We start from the raw sequence: 7,471 nt of genomic DNA, 5'->3' as shown, positions 1-7,471 counted from the left end.
TTTTTTTCTGTTATGATTTGTTTGATTTTTTTGATTATTTTTTTTAATGTTTATGTACTTACATGAAATTTTTTAATGTTTTATTTAATTTTTTTATGGGTAATTTTTTTTTAGGTGTTTTTATATATTTACAGTGTATTTTTGTTTTTGGGATTTAGGATATAAAGGTTTTTTTGTTTTTTGAAAAATGCAACTCTGTTTCGTATATAATTTGCAATAACAAAGTTGCATTTTTGTTAGAGAATGTTGCCTTTTCATAAATAATTATTTTATTAGTTTTTTTCAAACTTTTTTTGGAAACCAAAATGTTGAGATCATAATAAAGTTTTTGTAAAAAAGAACTAGAAAATATGTATGTTTTTAAAAATTGTTGAAATTTAAACTTTAAATAGCAACATGTTTGAAACCAAATTTGGCCAATTTTCGAACGATTATAACTTAAAGATCTTAATAGCATCTAAACAGCGTTCATATTAATCGTAACCTAGACCTGCAACTGTAATCATAATTTTCCCTTAGTAGTCGTTAGCTCTTCAATAACTTAAACATATACATATCTTTCGATTTGGTATTATATAACTAACAACAACAAGTCTTGTAGTTTGTCTTTAATCGATCGAAAAGTCGAAGAGTTTAACTCCATCCTGTAAAGAAGATCTGTACAGTGCATTTCGGAAGGAGTAGAACTTTAAAGAATTTTACTCTCTCATTCTTTCTATACTAGACAAATTGTATTAAAAAGTTTTAAAACCGATATACCAGTTCCATTTTCACCACCAAACAATAATCATATTGATTCTTTTACCATGTTCACACGGAGAACTTTCCCCTTTCGACGACACATTCGAAATACATTTGTATGTGTGTGCGCTACAAAACTTGTTTGTGTAATGGCGAATAATGCAATTTAGTTCGTAATTGGGAATTGAATGAAGAATGAGAGAGCGAATGATGTGAAATTGTATTGTGTGGAAGGCGTATTAAGCACGAGCTTAGGATCAGCTGATCTCACAGAGATCATGGCATAGAAGGAGCTTGACTGTTAGTTGGGGACAGTTCGGGACTATCTATTTAACTTACCACTAAGGGTTACTTCTTGCCAACGATTGTCCAGATTACTAGCTTTTTATACCCTACACCACTTTAGTGGGAAGGGTATATTGGGTTTGTGTTGATGTTTGTAACGTACAATAATATTGGTCCTATATCCACCTCAAAATTTACCAATCGTTTCAGAATCATTTTCTGAGTCGATTTATGTCTGTCCGTCTGTCTGTCTGTCTGTCCGCCTGTCGTCCGTCTGTCTGTCTGTCTGTCTGCCTGGCCGTCCATGTAAACCTTGTAATCAAACTACAGGTCGCACTTTTTAACATAATTCAATAAAATTGAGTTCATAATATTCTATTGCCCCAGGGATGAAGCCTATTGAAAGATCTGTACCCCGAATAGGGCTTGTAAACTTTGTAATCAAACTATAGGACGCAATTTTTGTAATAATTCAATAAAATTTGGCACTTGATCTTCTATGGTACCATAGACGAAGCCTATTGAAAATAGTTAACATCGATCCATTATTTCACCTAGCCCCCATAGAACTGAATCCGCCAAATAGGACTTTTAACTTCATTATTATGTTTAATATACTCGTATCTCGACAAAAAGCTGTAAAACCAAGTTCTATACTAGGTTCTGATGACCCTCATGAAGTTTATAATTATTGGGCCTCATTTGACCCTTGCCCCTATCAAAATTTTACTTAAAAATTCACAGTTTTATTAAACTGTAAATGATAGCTGAGTAAAGTATAGCTGAGGCAAGGATTACGAAAACTAAATCACATTTTATTCGTATACAAGTGTAGGGTTTTGTATGGTTGGCCTCGCCCGACTATAATTTCTTACTTGTTGAAAATGTGCTTATCCTACATGGAAGTAAGTCAGTTAGTTGGTTAGTCAGTTAGTTAGTTAGTTTGTTAGTTAGTTAGTTTGTTAGTTTGTTAGTTTGTTAGTTTGTTAGTTTGTTAGTTTGTTAGTTTGTTAGTTTGTTAGTTTGTTAGTTTGTTAGTTTGTTAGTTTGTTAGTTTGTTTGTTTGTTAGTTTGTTAGTTTGTTAGTTTGTTAGTTTGTTAGTTTGTTAGTTTGTTAGTTTGTTAGTTTGTTAGTTTGTTAGTTTGTTAGTTTGTTAGTTTGTTAGTTTGTTAGTTTGTTAGTTTGTTAGTTTGTTAGTTTGTTAGTTTGTTAGTTTGTTAGTTTGTTAGTTTGTTAGTTTGTTAGTTTGTTAGTTTGTTAGTTTGTTAGTTTGTTAGTTTGTTAGTTTGTTAGTTTGTTAGTTTGTTAGTTTGTTAGTTTGTTAGTTTTTTAGTTTGTTAGTTTGTTAGTTTGTTAGTTTGTTACTTTGTTAGTTTGTTAGTTTGTTAGTTTGTTAGTTTGTTAGTTTGTTAGTTTGTTAGTTTGTTAGTTTGTTAGTTTGTTAGTTTGTTAGTTGTTAGTTTGTTAGTTTGTTAGTTTGTTATTTGTTAGTTTGTTAGTTTGTTAGTTTGTTAGTTTGTTAGTTTGTTAGTTTGTTAGTTTGTAGTTTGTTAGTTTGTTAGTTTGTTAGTTTGTTAGTTTGTTAGTTTGTTAGTTTGTTAGTTGGTAGTTGTTAGTTTGTTAGTTTGTTTAGTTTGTTAGTTTGTTAGTTTGTTAGTTTGTTAGTTTGTTAGTTTGTTAGTTTGTTAGTTTGTAGTTTGTTAGTTTGTTAGTTTGTTAGTTTGTTAGTTTGTTAGTTTGTTAGTTTGTTAGTTTGTTAGTTTGTTAGTTTGTTAGTTTGTTAGTTTGTTAGTTTGTTAGTTTGTTAGTTTGTTAGTTTGTTAGTTTGTTAGTTTGTTAGTTTGTTAGTTTGTTAGTTTGTTAGTTTGTTAGTTTGGTTAGTTTGTTAGTTTGTTAGTTTGTAGTTTGTGGTTGGGTGTTTGGTTAGTTTGTTATTTGTTGTTTGTTAGTTTGTTAGGGTTGTGGGTTGTTTGTTAGTTAGTTTGTTTAGTTGGTTGTTGGTTGGTTGTTGTTAGTTTTGTTAGGTTGTTTGTTAGTTTGTTAGTTAGTTAGTTAGTTTATAAGTTAGATAGTAGTTTGACGGGCTAGAATGGACTAGTATTTTCTGTTGTTTGTCTGGTCCCTGTTCTAGTATTTAAACTAACTGCTGAAATAGTCTACTGACTAGTCAGTCTTTAGTATATAGTCTACTATTTAGCTTATTAGATATGGACTAATTACTTTGGCTATATGTTAAACAGTCTTTGGTCAAATCAGCTGACTAGCGCCTTTGCATTGTACTATTGACAAAAACGAAAAATATGGCAACACACTCGGTTTGTTTACGTTTTATTTTCTAGCAAACTGTGTTAAGTACACACAGCGCAATAACTTGATCTTAACTATGATCTCAACATTTTTGCTTAAATATATAATTGAGGTGAAAAAAAGAATTTTTTTTTTAAATAAAATTAAATAATTAAAAAATAAAACTAATTAAATGATTATGTTTATATAAATAATATTAATGAACATTATATGTATATAAGTATATACCTACCAACGCAGCTTACAACACTTAAGAAAATATACAATTATTTTATAAAAAAAATAATCATGTATGTATTTCAATAATTAAATTTGGTTTCAATCAAAAATGACGTAGTTTTTTCTTTGTTGTTCCTAATTTTGATATAATTTTTAAAATTTTGTTAAAAAGCCAAGTATCAAATGACATTTATGAAATATTTATAAAATGGATACTTGGATTTTTTTGATATTTTTTTCTGATTAATAATAAATTTTAACGATTTTGTAGTTTCGAAACGATTTGGTTTTAATATGTTTGAATTTGTTTGGCGATCTTTATTTGTTTTGATTTGAATTTGAATTTTTTTGCAAATTTGTTTTTCTCAATGATTTTGGTAGCGAAATAAAGGTTTTTGGATGGATTTTTTTCTGTTTATTAGTTTTAGTAAATGCATACTAGTTGCTAGTTTTAGGTTTTTTTGTTTGAGTTGATTTACTACTTATTTAACTGAATATAAAAGCAGCACTACTTTATTATTTAGTTAAGGGTTAATATTCTTTTTTTTTTGGTTTTGTTATTTTGTTAAGTAAAATGCATTTAATTAGTACTAAGTTAAAGTAAAATAATGATAAATAAAATAATATATACAACCTAGTATTAAAAAAATAATTAAATAAAATTAAAACATATTCAAAAAAATATAAAGTTTATAAACAAACCCCTAAAAGTATGTACCTAAGTTTGTTTTTAATATTGTAGCCTACAGCAGGTGATTTAATGAAATTATGTTTTAATTAGAATAAAAAAATGTTTAAAAAATAAAAATGCCATGAATTTTGTTGCTAATTCTTTTGTTTTTTTTTGTAAATTTAATTTTGAAACATAACATTTAGATTACAAACAATCACTGATATTTTTTTTCATTTTAATTCCATTAAAAATTAAAATCTAAATTTTGTTTTTTCTTTGGTAAAGCATCAAACATTTATATTTTAGAAAAAATCATATGCAACTAAATTATGGAAAAAAAAAACAAAATTAACTTAAAAACATTAAATTAGTATTAAAAATAAAACAAAAACAACAAGAAACATGTAGTTTGTTATTTTTTCAGTGTAATTGTGTGACTATTTAAAATTCGTTAAATTTGTTCGGTGTAATTGGTGTGTAAGGTTAACAAACACTCAGAATGGAGTTGTTTTTTTTTGGTTTGTTTGATTTAATTTTTTGCAATGAAAAATGTTTGCTTTCAGTTTTGGAAAATACCAATAAATAAATAAAATTGGTGGGCAATTGAATGTGTTTTTTTTTAAATCTACAAGTTTCAAAATGTGAATATTTTCTATCTTCTATTAAGTGATCTTACTTTGAAATGAAAGTTTATGTCTTTTTTTGTATTATTGTAAATGCAAGATTCGGCGAAATGTTACAGAGTTGAAGAAATTAACACAATTTTTAAAAAAATTATTCCTGCGACAAAAACTTTGTTACCAACAAAACTGAAGTAGAACAGACCTAGAAAAGAACTAGAACTGAACTAGAACTGAACTAGAACTGAACTAGAACTGAACTAGAACTGAACTAGAACTGAACTAGAACTGAACTAGAACTGAACTAGAACTGAACTAGAACTGAACTAGAACTGAACTAGAACTGAACTAGAACTAAACTAGAACTGAACTAGAACTGAACTAGAACTGAACTAGAACTGAACTAGAACTGAACTAGAACTGAACTAGAACTGAACTAGAACTGAACTAGAACTGAACTAGAACTGAACTAGAACTGAACTAGAACTGAACTAGAACTGAACTAGAACTGAACTAGAACTGAACTAGAACTGAACTAGAACTGAACTAGAACTGAACTAGAACTGAACTAGAACTGAACTAGAACTGAACTAGAACTGAACTAGAACTGAACTAGAACTGAACTAGAACTGAACTAGAACTGAACTAGAACTGAACTAGAACTGAACTAGAACTGAACTAGAACTGAACTAGAACTGAACTAGAACTGAACTAGAACTGAACTAGAACTGAACTAGAACTGAACTAGAACTGAACTAGAACTGAACTAGAACTGAACTAGAACTGAACTAGAACTGAACTAGAACTGAACTAGAACTGAACTAGAACTGAACTAGAACTGAACTAGAACTGAACTAGAACTGAACTAGAACTGAACTAGAACTGAACTAGAACTGAATTAGAACTGAACTAGAACTGAACTAGAACTGAACTAGAACTAAACTAGAACTGAACTAGAACTGAACTAGAACTGAACTAGAACTGAACTAGAACTGAACTAGAACTGAACTAGAACTGAACTAGAACTGAACTAGAACTGAACTAGAACTGAACTAGAACTGAACTAGAACTGAACTAGAACTGAACTAGAACTGAACTAGAACTGAACTAGAACTGAACTAGAACTGAACTAGAACTGAACTAGAACTGAACTAGAACTGAACTAGAACTGAACTAGAACTGAACTAGAACTGAACTAGAACTGAACTAGAACTGAACTAGAACTGAACTAGAACTGAACTAGAACTGAACTAGAACTGAACTAGAACTGAACTAGAACTGAACTAGAACTGAACTAGAACTGAACTAGAACTGAACTAGAACTGAACTAGAACTGAACTAGAACTGAACTAGAACTGAACTAGAACTGAACTAGAACTGAACTAGAACTGAACTAGAACTGAACTAGAACTGAACTAGAACTGAACTAGAACTGAACAAGAACTGAACTAGAACTGAACTAGAACTGAACTAGAACTGAACTAAAACTGAACTAGAACTGAACATGTTATTTCATCTTAATTTTTTTTCATTTCAAGTTGAAAATTTTTCATTGCAATATTGCACTGTATTTGTTTGCACCACCTGTACGTATACGTGATATTGATAATAAAAATATTGAGTATTCGCCTATTTTAGAGATGGACTTGTAATGTTTTTGTGATGAGTAAAATTAATAGGTGCATGACTTTAAGCTAATGATGAAATTTTAGTTATAAAATGTTTAGAATTGTACCTTAAAGATTTTTTGAACTACTGATGATAGAGATCGATTCAATCATCAGCAGTTGTAAATGTCGACTTATATTTAAATTTTTTGTAAAGTTTTAATTGATTTTCTTAACAATTCTGTAACATTTTCTTGTAACTGAAGCTACGAATTTATAATCTAATCCATATGCATTTCGTTCTTCTAAAGTGCTTAAATCTAGCATAAACGGCGTTTACAATTTTTATAATTTTATAATGATTCGATATCAAGATTTTTTAAAATCTTTTGTATTTTCCAAAAACACTACAAACCAAAAATATGTTTGTTTTTTGTTTCTTAAAAGTGAAAAAATATTAACTTAAACAATTAAAATCATATTTTTTTGTTTTTGTAAATAATTTTACTATTTGTGATTTGTGTGTACCTATAAGAGGAACAGCATCCGACGTTGTCGGCATGGATTCAGCAACGAGATTTAGAAAAACTGTTAGTGAGAGTAGTATAGTAACGCCTGAAATATTCATAAAAAAAGATTTTAATCAAAAACACAACACAGCAATAACAACACAAAGAAAAAAATAATATAATAAAAATATATATTTTTTAATAATTACTTTTGTTTTTATTTAAAACTATTTTATTTATTGTTTTTTTTTATTTTTAAAGTTGAGTGGAAATTTTGTACGAACCAATTAGAGAGATTTTAATATGTTATTTATTGTTTAAAAAATAATAAATATATTTTAAAAGTCAAAAGATCTAGAGAATTGAAAATTTCGGTAAAGGAGGGTTCAAAGAACTAGATTAAAACTAGAAAAGAACTAGAACAGAACTAGAACAGAACTAGAACAGAACTAGAACAGAACTAGAACAGAACTAGAACAGAACTAGAACAGAACTAGAACAGAACTAGA

This window comes from Lucilia cuprina, chromosome 2, assembly GCF_022045245.1.
Source record: "Lucilia cuprina isolate Lc7/37 chromosome 2, ASM2204524v1, whole genome shotgun sequence".
Lineage (NCBI taxonomy): Eukaryota > Metazoa > Arthropoda > Insecta > Diptera > Calliphoridae > Lucilia > Lucilia cuprina.
The sequence above is the reverse complement of the archived record's forward strand: the minus strand, read 5'-3'. Positions refer to the sequence as shown.